The sequence below is a fragment of the Drosophila montana genome, unplaced genomic scaffold, assembly GCF_035044405.1.
Source record: "Drosophila montana isolate Dmon_TW-CO22-7 unplaced genomic scaffold, ASM3504440v1 contig_2848_1, whole genome shotgun sequence".
Classification (NCBI taxonomy): Eukaryota; Metazoa; Arthropoda; class Insecta; order Diptera; family Drosophilidae; genus Drosophila; species Drosophila montana.
In genome coordinates this window covers 28,586-49,045 of record NW_026997721.1, presented here as the reverse complement: position 1 = coordinate 49,045, position 20,460 = coordinate 28,586, and the positions used below count along the sequence as shown (strand labels likewise).

Genomic DNA, 20,460 nt, shown 5'->3' with positions numbered 1-20,460 from the left:
TTAATCTATTCCTTGAATCTTCTGTCTTTCCATCTCTTTGGAAAGAATCTTGTATCATTCCTCTCCACAAGAAAGGTGGAAAGTCTGATATACAAAATTACAGGGGCATTGCAAAACTGTCCGCTATTCCTAAATTATTTGAAAAAATAATCACTTTCAATTTGCTGCATTTCTGCAAATCAGTTGTTTCCCCTGTTCAACATGGATTCGTAAAGAATCGGTCAACTACGACCAATCAGCTTGAGTTTACTTCATTGGTTAATGATGCTTTCCTTTCGAAAATGCAAACTGATGTCATATACACTGACTTCAGTAAGGCGTTTGACTCTGTGCACCATGACATTTTATTTTTTAAACTTGACCGAATAGGTTTCCCTCCGTCTCTTTTGCTTTGGATTAGTTTCGCTATTCCTAAATTAATTGATAAATTATTCACTTCGAATTTGCAGCATTTCTGCAAATCAGTTGTTTCCCCTGTTCAACATGGATTCGTAAAGAATCGGTCAACTACGACCAATCAGCTTGAGTTTACTTCTTTGGTTAATGATGCTTTTCTTTCGAAAATGCAAACTGATGTCATATACACTGACTTCAGTAAGGCGTTTGACTCTGTGCACCATGACATTTTACTTTTTAAACTTGACCGAATAGGTTTCCCTCCGTCTCTTTTGCTTTGGATTAGTTCTTATTTAAAGGGTAGGACCCAAAGAGTAATGCTGAGGCTGACTAGCTCTAAACAGCTTCACGTTACTTCTGGTGTTCCACAAGGTAGTCATCTTGGACCTTTACTCTTTACTCTTTTTATAAATGATCTCCCCTCTGTTATATCCCATGCCCGTGTACTAATGTATGCGGACGACGTTAAACTTATTCTATCATACACTAATCCCCTACATCATTCTCGTCTTCAAGACGATTTGAACGCTATGCAACTTTGGTGTTCGGCCAATCAATTGCATCTGAATTGTTTAAAGTGTATGTTTATGACATATAATCGTACTACACTTTATCTTGTCAGTTATACAATCGACAATACTCCATTGCAACGTATACTAACAGTTAAGGATCTAGGCGTTCTTTTTGATTCTAAGCTCTGTTTCAATCTTCACATAGATACCATCATTAATGAGGCAAAAAGTGTACTTGGAATCATAAAACGATGGTCTAAAGTGTTTAACGATCCTTTTATAACGAAACTTCTGTACATCTCTCTTGTTCGTCCTATCCTTGAATACTGCTCTTGCATCTGGTCTCCGCAGTATAACAATAGCCAGGATCGTATTGAATCTGTTCAGAAGCAATTTCTGCTTTTTGCCTTACCAGGTTTAAATTGGGACCCTAATCTTCGGTTGCCATCCTATTCCAGCAGGCTGCTTCTTCTTAATCTTCCGTCGTTATCCAACCGTAGGACAATTCTCGGTGTTGTCTTTCTACATAAGTTGGTTGTTGGCGATATAGATTCTCCTTTTCTGCTAGGGCGTCTTCAATTCTCTGTTCCGGCTAGACCAACCAGAAATTACCGCCCCTTATTCCTATCGACGTGCCCAACAGACTACGCTATGCACAATCCTTTTCGCGTGCTATGTAAAAATTACAATAGTTTGCATCACGTTTTCTCTACCGAACTTTCTCTACCCCTAATAAAATCGTTGATTTCAGGATACCTTCGGGAAGTCACTGACCATTCCCAGCTATGAAAAGGGGCATAGCTTGCCGGACAGGCTGTAAATTTTCCCCCACCGGGTCGGTGATTTCCCATTACTTTCCCAATACTATCTCTTTATCCTATCTACTTAACACTCTATACATTTAGCATACAGCTCTTAACTCTATTACCAATCTTCTTACTTTCTTTTCTCCTATTTATGGTATATTCTTAAATAATATAGCAAATTAAGATTATTTTTAATTTTACTTAAGAACACTTTTTCCTACTTACACCCTTCTTCTTAGATGTAGGCTCGAATAGCGTCACTGACAAAATTAGCTGTGAAAAGGGGCACAGCTGGCCGGACTGGCAAATAAAACACCTCCATCGGTCGGTGATGCTATTAGAAATTTGTGTTCTCTAACTAGGCTTTTAGCATTTAATTTTCATAATTGTATATCTAATGTATTGAATAATTAGGAAGACACTCGTTTTGTCGACCACTAATAAATAAATAAATAAATAAAAAAAAAAAAAAAAGAACACCGACTCCAAACAAATTGCGGTCAACGGAAGATAGCCAGTGTTCAGGAGTGAACTTACCAGAAGAATATGAAGGGCATCCAGCCGAACCTCAACCATTGCGAAGCAGCCCTGGCCCTGTTGACGCAATCAGTCATGGAGAGGCAGACCGATGTCGCAATATTTTGCGAGCCATTCAAGCCCATCGCTGGGCGGCAAGCAAATGCGGAAAATGGCTATTTGGTCCCTTAAATCAGCGCTCCAGGAAGTAAGATCAGCCCACGACGGATTCGTGAGAGCAAAAATCAATGGAGTCACCCTCTACAGTTGCTACGCCCCGCCAAGCAGGGAGCTGCAGCGATATCAAAATATGCTGGTGGAGATATCCCAGGACGTTCGCATCAGAGCTTTTATAGCGGGGGACTTTAACGCTTTGGCAGTGGAATGGGGAAGCAAGGAATCCAACGCGAGAGGGACTAGTCTGCTGGAAGTGTTTGCGGCTACCGATGTGGGCCTTGCAAATTATGGGCACCCACTTACATATTGCAAAGCCGGCAGAGGTTCTATTATAGACCTTACCCTGCACAGCATCTCGCTACATAGGCGGACTACGTGGAAAGTGAGCGATGAATTTACATTCAGCGACCACTTCGGTACACTTCGAGATCCACGGGAGAGGACGAAAACAACACCTGCCCAAAACAATAGGCCCTAAATGGAAGGACAGCTGCCTAAACGACTCTATACGCCATGCTCAGTGGACATGGACCACGAACTCAGCAAAGGACATGGCGCAGGAGATCATGGAAAACATGGTCGATATTGCAGCTAAAGCAATAGAGGAAACTCGGTAGAGGTGGTGAGAAAATGAATATTGCGTTGGACATCCGTAGTGCCTTTAACTTAGAAAGCTGTTTGCGCATCCAGGGAGCCTTAGCCCGAATAGGGATACCGTCCTCCCTTTTCCATATAATATTCAATTACTTGTCCGATCGGTTATTGAGTAATGACACGGAAGACGGTGCTAGGAGTTTCAAAGTCTCAGCCGAGGGGTCGGTGCTGGGACCACTCCTGTGGAATATAATGTACGACGAGGTGCTTAGAGTGCAATTGCCCCAGTGATGCAGGATTACAGGATTTGCAGATGATCTGTCTCTAGTAGTGGTGGGCCATAAGAAACGTGGCCAGCTATCCAGCATGGAGCTGGCCGACCACAAAACAGAGCTGTGCTTATCACAAGCCGCAAGATAGTTAAGTTATCTAGATTCCAGGTAGACAACGTTAGTATCGAGTCAAAGGCTTCCATTAAGTATCTGGGGGTCATGCTACACAACAGGCTTAGCTTTCGACCAAATGTAGATTACGTTAGTCCCTTACAGGCTCACAGGCGCACTCCTCGTTACGCGAAAATATACGCAGGCAGAATAGCGATGGATGGATTAGCTTAGTACGTAGGTGTTGACGGAGTCAGCGAATCGTGCATACGGTTGGCCTGGACCATCAGTATCTTATGAAGATGTTCACCTCCGTAAGCAAAAAAAAAAAAAATGTGTGTGTGGCGAAAGGGTAAACACTTGTCACGAACCTGCACTTGCATATGTTCATATGTCAAGTGACTAATCGCCTTAATGATTTTTTGACCTGCGGAAATTTGTGCAAAATATTTAAATATACCAAAAAAAAAAAATAGCGATTTTATATTATTAGAATTTATAATTTTCTTGACATGATATTTAGCTTTTTCATATTTGGATTTGACGATCAACTGTTTTATCAGTTAACCATTTTTTCTTTCTTAAAGTATTCTTTTGCGCCCATGAGCGCCAATTTGAGAAATCCTAAAAACTTTAAATCTTGTCAAATTTGCATCGGACAGGGAGGGCAACCAACAGGCACACAAACGCATAATTGCTTCTATCCATATAGAAAAGTGTGTAAGTGTGCATGCTTGGCCGGTCTAAAAAGTTTGCATGTACAAATGCCAATGTTCAGGTACCCTTACTAACAACAAGCATGGAAAATAACAATTTTGCACATGAACGGGCTACAACCTTTGGTCTTTTTTCAGAATTCTTCAACAAGCCGATGATGAATTACCCTTGAAGATATACGACTTAGTTTTTTTTATTTAAAGCAAAATATAATATAATATAAAATATAAATATTTCATTTGCGTCATTTAAGTTTTTATTAAATAAAAATAAATCAGATTCTTCTCATTATGCCTGACTGGACGAAGAAATACAATATAGAGCATTTAAATGCATGCCTCTATGCTACCGCAGGCACAAAAGGTCTACAAAAAAACTGAAGGCAGCACCAGCCCATTTAAGGAAAAATTTTTTTCTTGCGACAAAGGCCATGATCTACTTGTGTGCACATCCACACAATACAAAGATATGTATGTTTGTAGATCTCGGGGTTTTTTGAGAAGCTATGAAGGGAGAAAGAGATGCACACACGCAATCTGCACATGCACACACACATAAGTTTTTGGGCTTTAAAGATTTAAAACAAAATTCAACTTTCCAATCAACTAGTAAAAATAGTTATGCCTGCGCAAGCCAAAACAAAAGTTTTCAAGCACAATAAGTCTGATAAAAATAATTGTTTTAATTTTAAATGGCATAATAGAGCTTAATAAAAAAATCTTACTTGGTCCTAGTAAGCTTTGTCCCTGAAATTAAATATTTTACATTCACAACTTCTAAGTGCATTATGATGTTCTGATTGGCAGATAATTCCTAGAAGAATGTCAAGTAAATATTGACTATGCTCAGGAATTGGTTTGGTGAAGCATCTCATACCCCATATATTATATATGTTCTTGATCAGCATCAATAGCCGAGTCGATCTAACCTGTGAGTCTGTATGTATGGACGCAAGGCTCTTAAAACCTATAAGAGCTAGAGACTTGAAATTTAGTGCCCTCGCAGTACGAGTTTGTTTCCGATAATAAAAAATAAATAAATTATGGGAATCCGGGTTTTTGAGCAATTCTCGTATTTATAAGAGCGATATACACCAAATATTGCAAGTAGCTTCTTGAATAGTATATATATATATACCAAATATATTTCATTTTATAATACTAAGCAGAAATAGAGCAAGAATCAGTGCTAGTTTGTCAGATATTTCAGAAGCCACCACCTTAAAAACTAGATCTTCAAAAAATACTGACGCAAATTCGCAATTCACAAGATGTGTTTGCACCGTTGTGGATCCCAGACGCAATTCGATATCCTCCCCCCTACGATGGAAATATCAGAACACTTGACGAATTTATTTCAAATGTTGAAGAAATACTGCTACTAATCAGAGGAAAGGAAGGAATAGATTATGACACTCTTCTAGCAGCAGGAGTATATCTGAAACGATACGTAATAAAGGAGATCCTGGTAACCAACTTCAGAATCAGCTCTTTTATACGACTTATACCTTTCAACCCAGAGCGACCCACTAGTGACCTGACTATACCAACAGATACACGAAATTAAAGTATTTCTGTCCAACCTGATAGCAAAGTATGCTGCATTTCAAAATGACCGCTAACCTGTAGTTTTTTGGCTACTTCCAAGCTCATTTATGTAGCTTAAGAAAACTACGCTTTGAGTCGCCAAACTTTTAAAACCAAATATAGTCAAAATAAAAGAGTGAAGCGGATCAAACGCACAAGAAAAACCTTCTTATTATTAAAAGTGACAATACACAAATACAAACCCTACGCAATTGTGGATAATGAAAGGAAAAATCACCTCTCGCTAAAAAAAAAAAAAAAAAAAAATAGTACGTGTTTTTCAACAACAATATAAATAATAAATAAATATTATTTACTAACACATATTTTTTGTCCAAATTGCTCCACATGTACATTTGCTGCTGCCCACTATATGTGTATAAGTGATAAAACACACGTCCAATATAATTAGCACTTGAAATAAATTATTGTATGTTAGTGCGTTCCAACTTAATAATTCAGAACATCAAGAAGCAACACGTATCAAAACTGCACCCCCCGCTTACTATATGTCGGGTCCTATAAACTGAGACGAAGCAACAAAACACAACTGTTACGGGCATTACAGTTAAATTTTCCGCATTGGTTTATTTGTCTTATTTTTTAAAAAAACAATAAACAAAATAAACTCTAAAACCATAAACAAAGTGAAGTCGAACACAGGGTGACAAGCTACCCCTTGCAAGGTACGACATATTAAATTGTACATACATATGTATATATAAAATTTGTATGTGATTTTTTCATTTCCTTCATTTATAAATATAATTTTTATTGTATATTTGTGAATGCAATTTTCCGAATTAATCTCATTTGATTAATTAATTTTATTTGTTTTATTTTGTGTTTGTAATTGATTTCTTTTATAAAAATAAAAGCCCACATCAACCCAATTGGACCAATTTCATTGTTCCATTTTAATTAAATTAAGCAATTATTCTTTCTGCCTCTCCGCTGCCATCCAAGTCCGAGGCTCTTTAGGAACCTACTATGCCAATTGATATGGACAAAGGCAGTAAGCAACGACTTTCCGTTCCGTCAACACAGCACAGAAGATCAACTTCACCTTCCGCACCCTCCGATAAAAAAGGATTCTTCGCCATCAATCCTGAAAAGGGTCCACACTCCTTCCTCAGAAAAGATAGCTATTCAGGCAGCTTCTTCAAGGGTGTCCGCTAAGGGTCCGACAATTTCGGTAACCGGTCCTCTAATTACTAATTACAAAAAATGACACTCAACGAATTCATTGCCGTGACTGACAGACTCAGTCAGTTCGAGGCAAGAATTAACTCATCTCCGCACCTTGTCGTGTCGCTCCACACTCTTAAAGTCCGTTTAGACCAAGTTCGTGCCCTTCGGGATAAGGTCAAGCAAAAGTGTGAGCGCTGTACCAAAATTCTCAGCCAAGACGAGTCGAATGTTCAAGATATGCAAGCCATGCAAGCTAAATATGACCACTGCTACTGTGTCTATGAGCACTGTGCCTCTAGTCTTAATGAGGAAATGGAGAGCGCAACCGTCCTGATCGCGGCTCCTGCGGCTAGTCAACAGCCAAGGGGCTGCAGTCTCCCTCCCGTGGAGATTGACATTTTTTATGAGGAGTATTTGAAATGGCCCACTTTCCGAGACCTTTTCACAGCTGTCTATATAAACAATCCACGGTTAACTGAGGTCGAAAAATTATTTCACCTCAACTCATAGACAGGCGGAGAAGCGAAGGCAATCGTGTCCAAGTCTCCTCTCACAAATGATGGTTTCGCATCTTTGTGGATCTTTAATAGATTTGAGAACAAAAGGCTGTTAGTTAACAGCCAACTTCATGTGCTCTTTAATCTCCAGTCAGTTTCGCAGAAATCAGGAGCTGCTATTAAGGACCTACAGAGCACCATCCAAGGTTGCTTGACTGCTCTAGAGCATTCCCGTATAAGTACTGTGGGCTGGGATTGCTTTCTTGTTTATCTGCGCGCCTCCAAGCTACCCAAGCTTACACTTTCGCTGTGGGAACAGTCGCTGCACAATAAGGTTTAGAGGGCATCAGTTAAAAGATTGCACGAGTCAACACAATTGTTTCACGTGCAAGGGTCGCCACAACACACTCCTGCATAATGGCAGCCCTCCTCCTGTCCCTCTGTAACAGTTCCCTCGCCACAAAGTAGCTACTTGCAACGCACTTCCCTCTCCAATGTGCAGACCTACTTTGTCACAAACACACAAAGTGTGCTCCTAGGCGCGGCTATTATCAACATTTGCCATTTGAGCACTTGTTACACAGCACGTGCACTCATCGATTCGGGATCGGAAGCGATGTTCATCTCCGAACGACTTTTCAATGAAATCAAGCTTCCTTTCCATCCAGTCCGAACAGAACTGACCGGGTTAAGTTAAGCCATCTCAGCCAATTCACAGAAGTTATGTCACTTCAAGATTGGCTCCCCTACTAAGCCGAGGATCCAAATCGAAACCTCTGCTTTCGTTTTGGCCAATTTGGTTAGCAATTTGCCTTCGCATCCACTTCCACACAGCATTCTGAGGGACCTATCCAATATTGAATTGGCTGATCCCTCATTCCCCACGAGCTCGCAGATTGACGTGCTGCTTGGAGCAGACATTATCCCGTCAATCTTCCTCGGCGGCACGCAATCCAACATATGCGGTTCGCTACTGGGCATGGAGACCATTTTCGGTTGGGTCCTGACTGGCCCTGTAGTTAAGTCCAATGCCGCAAGAATTTCGTCCTTTTACACAAGGATTTCAGTCAGCCCCGAACCACTTTTGGACGACCTTTTCACAAAGTTCTGGGAGGTGGAAGGTCTGCCAGCCAAACTAGCAAAAGAGCCAGACTCCATATGCGAAAGCAACTTTACTCGCACCACCAAAAGGGATGAGACTGGCAGATACATAGTTACGTTGCCCTTCAAGAATCCTGATCACATCAACTTGGGACATCCAAGGTCCATCGCACTTGCTTAGTTTCTGAAAAACTAACTAAACTAAACTAAAAACTATTTAATGAGAAACACTCCTCTAAAAAAACAGTACGACTCCGTGATCAAGGACTTGGATCATATGAATCAAGTCCCTCCAAGCAACGACTCCAACAACTTCTATCTCCCTCATCACGCTGTCTTCAAACCAGACAGCACCACCACAAAGATTCGCGTTGTGTGTAACGCTTCCAGCCCATCCTCAAATAGCAAAAGTCTCAACAATGTCCTCCACACAGGAACAGTTCTGCAATTGTATCTAACCATCCAGATCTTGAAATGGCGTTTCTTCTGCTATGTGTTCAACACCGATATTACCAAAATATATCGGCAAATCTGCGTTAACCCAAACCACACCCCATTTCAAAGAATCCTCTACCGGAACAGTAAGGGTGAGCTCTGTGATAACGAGCTCAACACTGTCACTTTTGGGGTCAACTGTGCCCCCTTCCTGGCGATACGGGTCCTTCAGCAGCTGTGCACTGACGTTCGCTCACAATATCCTTTGGCGAGCGACGTCATTTCCAATTTATGTACGTCGACGACATGCTTGCCGGGGTATACACTAAGATTGGGGCCGTCCGAGCCATCGACGAGCTATGCACGGCTCTGGGCACTGCTGGGTTTCCATTGCGCAAATGAACCTCCAACGACAAGGCTGTGCTCATCAATCTTCCAAGAGAGCATCTACTCCGAGCCGATTTTTTGGAGATTGAAGAAGCTACCCTTGCGAAAACTCTCGGTATACGCTGGAAAGCATACACCGACGAGTTCCTCTTTGCCCCCTCCGACATCAAAGTTTAGCAATCCTACACAAAACGTGAGGTGTTTTCCCAAATCGCCAAGCTGTTCGATCCAGCGGGTTGGATAGCTCCATTTTTTGGTCCATGCTATGATCTTCATGCAAGAGATCTGGCTTCATGATCTGAGTTGGGACCAATCCTTGCCAAGCCAACTCCTACAAAGATGGCACGAATTCCTCGAGAGTTATGCAACTCTCAATAAAATACACATCCCCAGATGGGTTCAATCTTCACCTAAGGCAAAGATGCAGCTCCATGGTTTTTGCGATGCGTCTCAGAGCGCAATATACACCCGGATTGAACCTGCGCATGAAGTTTCAGTCCATCTGCTGACAGCGAAAACCAGGGTCGCTCCGGTGAAGACCATCTCCCTCCCTCGTTTAGAGTTGTGTGGCGCTGTCGAGCTTGCGGAACTGTCTGCAGCAATCCTACCACAGCTTTCGGTCGAAAGACAGTAGCTTTTCTGTTGGACCGACTCAACAATAGTGCTAGCTTGCCTTAGCAAGCCACCATGCAAATGGACGACTTTCGTGGCTAATAGAGTCACCAAAATTGCACAAGCCACCAAATCCAGCAAATGGTCTCACGTTCGTTCCAAATACAACCCCGCTGATTTGTTCCATCATTTGACCTCGTGGCCAATGATCTTGGTGGCATGGACCAGAATGGCTACAGTCGCCACAGTCTCAATAGCCAATGAGGCCAACTCCTATTGAATCAACTTGTCAAAGTTGCTTCCAAAATTGTAGATCGCTTCTCCGAATTCGACAAAGCAGTCGTGGCCTATATGTACCGTTTTATAAGGCGCTGTCAGAAACCTGAAGTTCAATTTGCAAAGGACCTCCATCATTAATCTTAATCCGTTCATCGATCACAACATGCAGGCGTGTGAGAGCTTCTGAGTCTCCGCTATGACGAAATACAGCCAATCCTTCTTTCTTATGGAAGCTCCCTCACACGTTTCCCCCTTCGTTTCACGCATCGCATCTCCCTCCATGGTGGAAACCGAAAAGTTCCTGGCCGCTTTCGCTCGATTTGTCTCTCGACGGGGGTGCCCCCAACAAATGTATTCCGACAACGGCAAAACGTTCGTTGGAGCTTCTAAATCCCTATTGCGTGACTTTATAGAAGCCGCGAAATCGCGTGTTATTTCAATCTACAGCCATCAAAACTTGTCCTGGCGCTTCAACCTTTCAAGCGACCCCACATGGGTGGCTTATGGGAAGCAGGAGTAAAGAGCTTCAAGACCCTCTTTTACAAGGCCACTTCCTCTTTCAAATACTCGTTTTAAGATTATCCACGCTCTTATAAAAAATAGCGGCATGCCTCAACTCGAGGCCAATCTCACCATTATCAGAGAACCCGGCTGACCTACTAGCCCTTAGTCCAGGCCATTTCCTCGTCGGCGGTCCTCTTGTCTCGATTTCGGAGCCTGAAATTAAGGAGAGCGCTGCATCCATCCTGCACCGCTGGAAACGTCTTAAGGCCCTTAATCAGCAGTTCTGTTTCCGTTGGAAAGAGGAATACCTCAAGGAATTGCACAAAAGAAACAAATGGCAACATCCAACAAGAAACAGTCAGAACGGTGACATGGTTATCGTCAAAGAAGATAACCTTCAAGATAATCCAACGAATGGCGCCTCGGCCGAGTCCAAGCCACGCATCTAGGCAAGGATGACAAGGTCCGCGTGGTAGATGTCCTTACTGCCCGCGGCGTCGTCAAACGGCCCGTAGCTAAGCTCATCCACCTTCCAATGGGTGGTTCCAATGCCACGATTCCGTAGATACAGATCTCTCAACTAACACCTGTGTTACTCTGTGTCTACGAAACTAAATTTTAAAAAAAGCTTCTTGTTTTTCCTCCTTTAGCGACAGGGCTCCACGCCCAGACAACACCAGCCAACCGCCTCGTGGAGTACAGATGCCGGGTATGCCGGGGAGTGCATGCACTGCGGTAGTGCCAACGCTTCCTGAGCTTGAGTCCTGAGAAGCGTCTCCGGGCAGTACTGATAAATAAGTACTGCCCCAACTGCCTGGCCCATGAGCACTCACGACCATCGTGCCGTAGCAATTATTTCTGCCGGTCCTGTGGCAAGGACCACCACAGTTTGCTGCACATCAAGGGAGAGGAGAAGAAACGAGGTACACACCCAGTACCGCGGGCCCCCAATGGCCAGGTGCAGAAGGCCAAGAAGGAAGCTCGCCCCTCTCGACGCACCCCATCCGCCGCGCCCCCACCGCGGGCGCCGCGATTCGATTATGCAGCACCAGCTAAAACGCTGTCGTCTCTCCTCCAGCGCAGGAGCATCAGTGTATTGCCTACTTCATTGGTGCTCCTAGGAAACGGGACGAAAACCTTCGAGACTCTAGCGCTCATCAATCCGTGCAGTCCAACGAGTCGCATCAATGCATCTTCGGCAACGGCCCTTGGGCTTTCCGACACTCGCATCGGTGCAGAAGGTGCTTGTACCGCTTTCATCAGCGCAAAGGGGTTCAAAGGCTCGACCATGGAAACGATTCTCCAGACGGAGAATCAACTTCAGATTCGGACCCCTATAAAACCAATCGAGGAGTCCATCCAGAAAAAGCTGGAAAACATTATCCTAGTGGATGCCGACTTCCATCGGCCCGGCACCATGTCTTTGGTGCTCGGTGCGGTCCTTTACAAATAATCCGCCCGGGTCTGGTACCCAGCAAAGACGGTCTGCCGGTGGCGCAAAACACCATGTTCGGAACCTGCAGCCTGTGACACCAGGCACGACACCTGACCCCCCCTCCCTTCCAAGGACCTCCAATTGCAATAGTATTGCAAGGGGGCGGGATGTTCATTCCGCAAAGTATGCTGCATTTCAAAATGACCGCTAACCTGTAGTTTTGTGGCTACTTCCAGGTTCATTTATGTAGCTTAAGCAAACTACGCTTTGAGTCTCCATATTTTTGTAACCAAATATAGACAAAACAAAAGAGTGAAGCGGATCTTATTATTAAAAGTGACAATACACAAATACAAACCCTACGCAATTGTGGAGAAAGAAAGGAAAAATCACCCCCCACATATTCAGTACATGAAAATATGTCTAAATACATTTTTAACAGGAGTAACAGGACGTCTAGGAGCATTTTTGAGGGCAATGAGACCCACGTCCCTTATAGAGGCATATGACGCAGCTATCCGGGAAAGAGACATATATTATCAGGAATGCAGACGTAAACGTTATGCAACAGACAAGACAAGAACATCGAACTCCAGGCGACACCATATAGTACTTTCTAACTCAGTAAATCTGAACGAACACATTTACGTATAGGAAAAACTGATAAACGACCACTACATTCAATTAATATTTTAAATGAGCACGACGTTAAGAGTGACCACTACAATGCCTTTTAAGATCAAACTACGACGCCAGATTAGCGAACAGCATATAACGAAGAGAACATTATAAAAATACTTAAGAATGTACTTAAACCAAAAAAAACTTCGGAAATCTATGGAACAGAGGATATTTTTAAAAACATCCGAAATGACTTTTCACAATTATTCGCACACAGTTATATCTATAATGTTGTTAGGTGCACAATACTACCAATAGACCTTGTCAATACGGACGACCAGTAAAAAGCAATTCGTAACCAACATATTTCTTCAAATCATAAAGGCAGTGAAGAAGTTACTGCACAGCTAAAAAGACACTATTTCTACCCAAATATGAAATCAAAATTCGCATTAACAATTAATACTAGCAACAATTGTAATATATTAAAATACGATGGACATCCACACAAAGTAGTATACTAGGAGACAGAAACACGTATGAAACCCTTAGATATCATACACACGGACCTTTATACAATTAACGGAAAATACGTGGTCACAATAATTGACAAATTCTCCAGATTCGCAACGGCATTCAAAATCCCTATAAGGGACAGTTCGAACGTTGGAAAGGCAATACAAAATTTTATCCAACTATTTGGAATACCCCAGAAAATTATTTGTGACTAAGGGGCTAAATATTCTTCCAATCTCTACAACGACTTTTGCAAGCAATATAAAATACAACTCCATATAACCTCGATCAAACAATTAACTAGTAACTCTACCCTCTACAGAAATCTACAGAATTGTTATAGATAAAAAGAAGAAATTAGGGATGCAAATTGACCATGACGAAATACTAGCATTCGGCCACCCGACACACCCCATACGAACTGTTCAAAGGATGAGCACATGCTTTTAATAAAAACACAGAAACAATCTTTGAAATCTAGACGAATACAGAAACGAATTATACCCGCAGATCGAAGAGCATTCCAGACAAAACTAACTACTTGATTTATAGCTATGCGGTGGTAGCGGGGAGGTGGAGATAGCCATAAAATGAAAGAAGTTTGATATATATAATAACGTAGTTATAAGTTTGAATAAAAAGACTTTATTTCACGAGAGTGAATTTTTATCAGTTTATTATGTTGAATATCTGGATTAAGACTGAAGTACAAAAATTGGCTTACGCTATATTTAAAGCTAAATAATAATTGGAGTACGTGACTTTTTGCAAAGGGACAGCGGCTGCAGCTTGTTTATGCTAGCGCCTTTCTGTTGATCAGTTTTTGTTTATAAATGATTGTTGACAATATGTGAGCTCGGCTGCAGAGATTCTGTTGGTCAGTTTTTGTTTATAAATGATTGTTGACAATATGTGAGCTTGGCTGCAGAAGGCATTCTGCTCTTAGGATTTTTGCTGCTGTTAGCGTTATTTGAATTCGGATGCAGAAGGCATGTTATTGTTATGATTATTCAATTTGTAAACACACAGTGGGTTATGCCATGCAATGTAGCTTATGAATAACAGTGGTTCAAAATGCTGTTGTTGTGAATATGTCACTCCTCCCCACTAAAAATAAAGCGTGTCCTCACGCGTGTAGGGTATATGAAAAAGGTAAGTATAATAAAAAATATTCTTTAAATGCTAGGATACAATTTTGGTAACATATTTAAATTTTCTTGTTCATTTTCAATTTCAAGTTCAACTGGGAGTTGTGCAGGTGGCTGATCAATAACATTTAGTTTCTTAATAAATATTTGTTTGGGTATATTTTTAAACTTATATGCTAGATACATTATTATGATTAATATGATGATTACAAATACTGTAATTATTATAATTTGGAATATTTTCATTTCTTTAATATTTTCGAAAATTATTTCTTTTGTTTGAATGTACGAAAGTGGCTTTAATTTAGTAATATTATTTCTTACGTATATACTCTGTGTGTAGTCTGAGTTCAAATTGCTTATAGATATCTCATTAAGTATTGCTGAGCAATTATGAATTTTTATTATGTTATTTCCCTCAATTAAGATATCATTTTTAATACAGTTTTGATTCAATGTGATTTTGGGTAAGTTCCATGTTATAAGTATATTTGGTTCGATATAGTTAGTTTGTGTTATTAGATGTGTTTTTGAAAATCTGCAACTAGTGTTAGTTTGTTTTATTATACCTAATATGCATTGGTTAATAGTTAATTTTTTCTTGTCCTTGTTGTATAAATTATTATTATGTGAGTAGTATTTGTATTGTGTTTCGTCTTGTAAAATATTTTTATCATCGTCCGGGTAGGGTAGAATTTCGTATAATGGGGTTTTATTTATTTCTCTAGGAATGTGTGAAATAATCAAAATTTCATTCGTATCTGATCTAAGCCAAGTAGATGTTTTTATGTTAAGTAGCTTTTCGGAATTAACGTTTGTGAGATAGTCGTGTTTTAATAATTTTGGATTAAAAATTCCCAATCTAGTTAGTTGCATTCCCATTTCTAAATCTTCAATATATTCTGTGAATTGTTGTAAGTTGAATGCAAGTAGTTCCAGTACTTTAAATTCTTCTCTTTCTTCTCTTTCTTTGTTTACTATTTCTATTCCTTGGTTGACCGCTTCAATTACATGGTTGAGTTCGTTTATTTGAATACTATTTTGAGCTATTGAATTCATTTTTTCTTCAAGTTCCTCCTTATCGTTGTTATCTAAAGTTCCAAATAAGTATTTGTATGTTGTTCCTACGAAATTAAGTAATCCTCTCTTACTTCTTTTTACTATTCGGATACCGTTTATTTCTCTTTGCAACTTTTCTGTCAAATATTGAATTTGTATTCTGTCCTTAAATTTGTTTGTTTGTAACATTAATTTGTCATATGTGTCTTCTGTCTTTGTTAAATTTATTGTGAGACAATGGTGCTCGTAATTATCGGGTATGTCTATCATGCCTATTTTAAAGAGTAAGTCCTTATTTGATTTAATAGGGTTAATATCTATAAACTGGTTATTACTTCCTGGTAATAGTGTTGACATCATTAGTGCCAGAAAAATGAATGTTATATGTCCTGTTTTGGAACTTCGTCCTCCTGTAAATATTTGCTCTTATTTAATTTCTTTTGTTTTTGATAATTTGTTTTATAATGCTTAATTTTTCGACCTCTGTTAGTCTCCTCAAAATGATCTTCGTCAATTTGTTCTATTTTCCCAGTGGGTTTGTAAGGGTTATGTAATTTACCGTGAATTATGGGTGCTTTCCTAAACTTTGTATTTACTGCGAAATCATTTCGGTTTTTATTAAGATTATTTATTCTGGTCTCTTTTATATTTGGGTATTATAATTAGGTGTACCTGCGTAAATGAAAATGTCAGCTGGAGTTCTGCCAGTAGAGTTATGTTTTAGCTTATGATTATAAGTGTATAAAATTACCTCAATTTTCATGAGTCTATTTTCTTCGTCATCGTCAGTATTTATAATGCGTATTTTTTCATTAATTGTCTTATGTAGTCTTTCTATATCCGCTACACCATTTTTACTTGTTGTTATTTGAATTTCAACTTTTTCCTTATTCAACCATTCTTTCAGGGCAAGACTCATAAAAGCACTGTCCCTATCTGCCTTCAGAGTTATAGGTTTTCCCATGTTGTTAAATATTTGGATGAGTCCTCTTTTAACTTCCATCCAATCCTTGCCGTTAAGTTCAATTACATTTGCAAATTTTGAATATAAATCAATACATGTTAAATAGCTGTGGTTTTTTATTGAATAAATGTCTACTACGTAAGTTTCTCTACAGTTTTCTACTTCTGGTGTAATTTTAAATTTACAAGATGTGTTCCTGTGATCAATCTTAGCTAGATTACAAACTTCACATTCGTTAATTATGTTTTGGATTAAATTTTGATAGTCTGGGTAATAATATGTTTCTTTAAAAAGTCTGACCATCTTTTCGATGCCTGGATGTAAAAGTTTCTTGTGGTTGCTAACTATTATTTCTTTAAATTCTGCATAGCTCCTAATGTCTTTCAGTTTAATATTTGTTCGTAATATTCGAGTTGTTTTGGGGTTCATTATTTCTTTAAAGGCTTGTTGTATTATCAAAATCGGAATCGTATTCTAATGTTTTTCAATATCTGTTTAGCTTTTCAATGTTTAAGTTTAAATATTCGATTTTTATTCTTAATTTTTTAAAATATGGTTCAACTTCTATTTGCTCGGTATCACTTCTAATCATTTCTATTTGTCTTCTAAAATAGTTTAATGGTTTTTCTGTTAAATGTATTAAATTTCATTATCTTCTTCAGCGCTATGTGCTGTAGCTTGTGTGTTAATATCTTGTTCGCCTAGCATATTTTCTTCAATTTTGATGCGTGATAAAGCATCTGCTACGTGGTTTAATTTTCCTTCTAAGTATTTGATTGAGAAATTATATTCACTAAGTTTAATACGCCAACGTTGTAATTTCATGTTGGGTTCTTTAATGTTGTTTAGCCAAACGAGTGGCTTATGATCGCTTAAAATGTCAAATGGTCTGCCATATAAATATGGGCGAAAATATTTTACTGCCCACACTATTGCTAAAAGCTCTTTTTCTATTGTACTGTAATTTTGTTCATGATCGTTTAACGTTCTACTTGAGAAACTAATTGGCTTGTTATCTTGTGACAACACAGCTCCTATTGCAAATTACTTGCGTCGGTGTTACCTGAAACTTTTATTAAAGTCTGACATCTAATATTGGTCGTTATATTAATATTTAATTTTCAAAGTTAATATTTTACTGCCGCTTTCTTTAGGTAAAAGTCATGGTTTTGCAATTTTTGCAAAATCTGGAATGAACTTTCGATAATAACCACATAAACCTAGAAATGATTTAATTTCCTTTGATGTTTTTGGCAAAGGAAATTCTTGTATTGCTTTTACTTTCAATTTGTTTGGCCGTATGCCTCTGGACTTATAATATGGCCTAAGAATTCTGTTTCCTTTTTTAAAAACTCGCACTTATCTAATTGAAGTTTCAAATTTGCCTGTCTTAATTTTTCAAAAACTTTATTTATTGAATTTAAATGTTCTTCAAGTGATGTGGAGAAGACAATAATGTCGTCCAAATAAACAAGACAATGCTTGTTAATTAAATCACGAAGAACGTGATTCATGCACCTTTGGAATGTTGCTGGTGCATTTTTAAGTCCAAATGGCATTCGAGTATACTCGTAATGTCCGTATTTGGTAGAAAATGCTGTTTTATTAATTGAGTTCTTGTCCATCTCAATCTGATGGAAACCTTTTGCTAAATCTATTGTTGTAAAGTATGAACATCTTCCTAATTTTCCCAAAATCTCGTCCATGTTTGGAATGGGGAATTTATCATTGATTGTAATGTCGTTCAATCCTCTGTAATCGACCACTAATCTAAATTTTGCCTTTCCTGAGGCGTCTGCCTTTTTTGGTACGATCCATAAGGGACTACAATAAGGCGACTGGCTATGCCGAATAATACCATGGGTTAACATATCTTTAATTTGCTTTTCGACTTCTTGTTCGAAAGCGAAAGGGTAACCGTATGGTTTCTTGTAAATTGGATTTTCATGATGTGTATTAATTTCGTGCTTAACAATGCTCGTGAAGGTCAAATTGTCACCTTCTCGATATTGGATGTCACTGAAATTTTTCAGTAATTTTAATAGTTTTGATTTTTCTTCAACGTTTAGATCAACTCGGTAATCTTGTCCCGATGTTATTTCATTACTTATTGCGTAATTAATTTCTTGTGTATAACTTTCTGGCTTTAAATATGCTTCGAAGTTTTTTTCTGAATTTGGATCCCAAACTAATTTCCTCTGATTGAACGATCTCTCGCTAATTATTGCTCTGTCATGAGCGTAGTCAATTATGGCGTTGTTTGCCTTTAATAAATTTCTGCCTAAAAGTATATCATAATGAGGTGAAAAATCATGTATGTAAAATATCTGATCTTGCCTAAAGAGTTTATTAGGTGCAGTGGATCCCTGTCATGGTTCTAATCAAAGTAGGTCTTGTATAAACTGGTATATTAAGGAAGTTTTCCCTCATCATATTTATTTTATGACGACCCAGTGTCAATGAGACATCTGTAGCGTCTGTTATTAATTTTAATTTCTATGTACTGGCTTGTCGCGAGGCTCCAATTGGAAAATTTTCGTCTTTTATTTCATTATTCTGAAACTCCTCATGTTGGTTGTTCTGACAACCATACTCCTCTTGTACATAGTTACCCTGATAGTTCTCTGACTGTTGGTAATTTTCATCAACCTGCATTTTTTGGGAACCACTAGTATTTTCTCGTATACGCTTGTACGATTGATTTGGTATATATCTACCTTGAGAAATGTTTTGATTTATGGGGTTATTTATTTGTGCTTGTTGTAAATTCTGTTTGAATTCTTGAGCTAGTTGCTTATTTTGGTTAAAATAAGTTTGGTTGTTCGGAGGGTGATGTGAAAAATTGTGGCTTTGATTATTGTTAGTTATGTAATTTGGGGTAAATTGAGGTTAAGTATTTCCTGAATAATTTATAGCATTGTTAGTATTTTGTTTTTTATTACTGTTATAATAATTTTCCTCATAGTAGCCCTCCATTTGAGCTACTTGTTTTAATTTTGAAATAGTGGATATATCATGTCTTGCGAGTGACATAAAGAGTCTATCTGGTAATTTTTTATTTATTAAGTTTTTTACAGTGTTATGCATAGCGTTTGTATCAGTGATGCATAGCGTTTGTATCAATCTGGAATTCTAAATTCCCTTCTAATTCTAACTTGTCAGTTATAATTATTATCTTAGCCTCTACCTCCCTACAAAATTTACGTAAATTACCTTGATAATTGGTATTATATAGTCTTCGCAGTAGTTCTTCCACGGGTGTTTGCGTCTTGTATTCGGAGATTAAAGCTTCCCTCAGTTGGGACCAGTTGTTGATTTGCAGCATTCTAGGAACCTTCTGGGCATCTCCGGATATCTGGAGCTCAATCGCCCCGAATATGTTGCATTGTTGTCGTTCATTGTGAGTAGAGTACAGTTGAAGCAGGTTATCCATCCTTCTGAAAAATGGACCCAGGGTTATAGGGTCTCAAAGGCTGGCACGTTCCGTATTTGTTGAAGCAATTGGTTTAAATTTTGGTCGTTTAATTTATTCATTGCTGCAAGTGCAGCCACATGAGAGCCATCTGGTTGCTCCATTTTTTTTTTTAATAATTTTAGGTATTTAGTTTGTGTCACGAAATTCACTTTGTGTTGCAACGACCGAATTGGATTTATACGTTGCTTGAATTGTTTTGACACGTTAAGTTCTTTTGCGGATAGCGAATTTTGGAGTTGAAATATATTCGATTTAGTTGTAATACTGTGCACAATTACACTTGTTGATCAGAGAAGACACCAGTTGTATGGATAAGCCTCTCTTTAATTGATCGTATCACTCACGAACTTTAATTTATTTCTTTTCACAAAATGCTATCCTACCGGCTGCGCCAATAACGTAGTTATAAGTTTGAATAAAAAGACTTTATTTCACGAGAGTGAATTTTTATCAGTTTATTATGTTGAATATCTGGATTAAGACTGAAGTACAAAAATTGGCTTACGCTATATTTAAAGCTAAATAATAATTGGAGTACGTGACTTTTTG

At 38.9% G+C, this 20,460-nt stretch overlaps 1 long non-coding RNA gene across 1 annotated transcript; it reads right to left on the bottom strand.

The window, feature by feature from the left end:
• Positions 1-13,924: 13,924 nt before the first annotated feature.
• LOC135430055 (uncharacterized) lies at positions 13,925-19,868 on the bottom strand. Its single transcript, XR_010436529.1, has 2 exons — positions 19,650-19,868; positions 13,925-15,882 (listed from the first exon to the last, which is right to left on the bottom strand). It is a non-coding gene; the product is annotated as an uncharacterized LOC135430055 (long non-coding RNA).
• Positions 19,869-20,460: the final 592 nt, after the last annotated feature.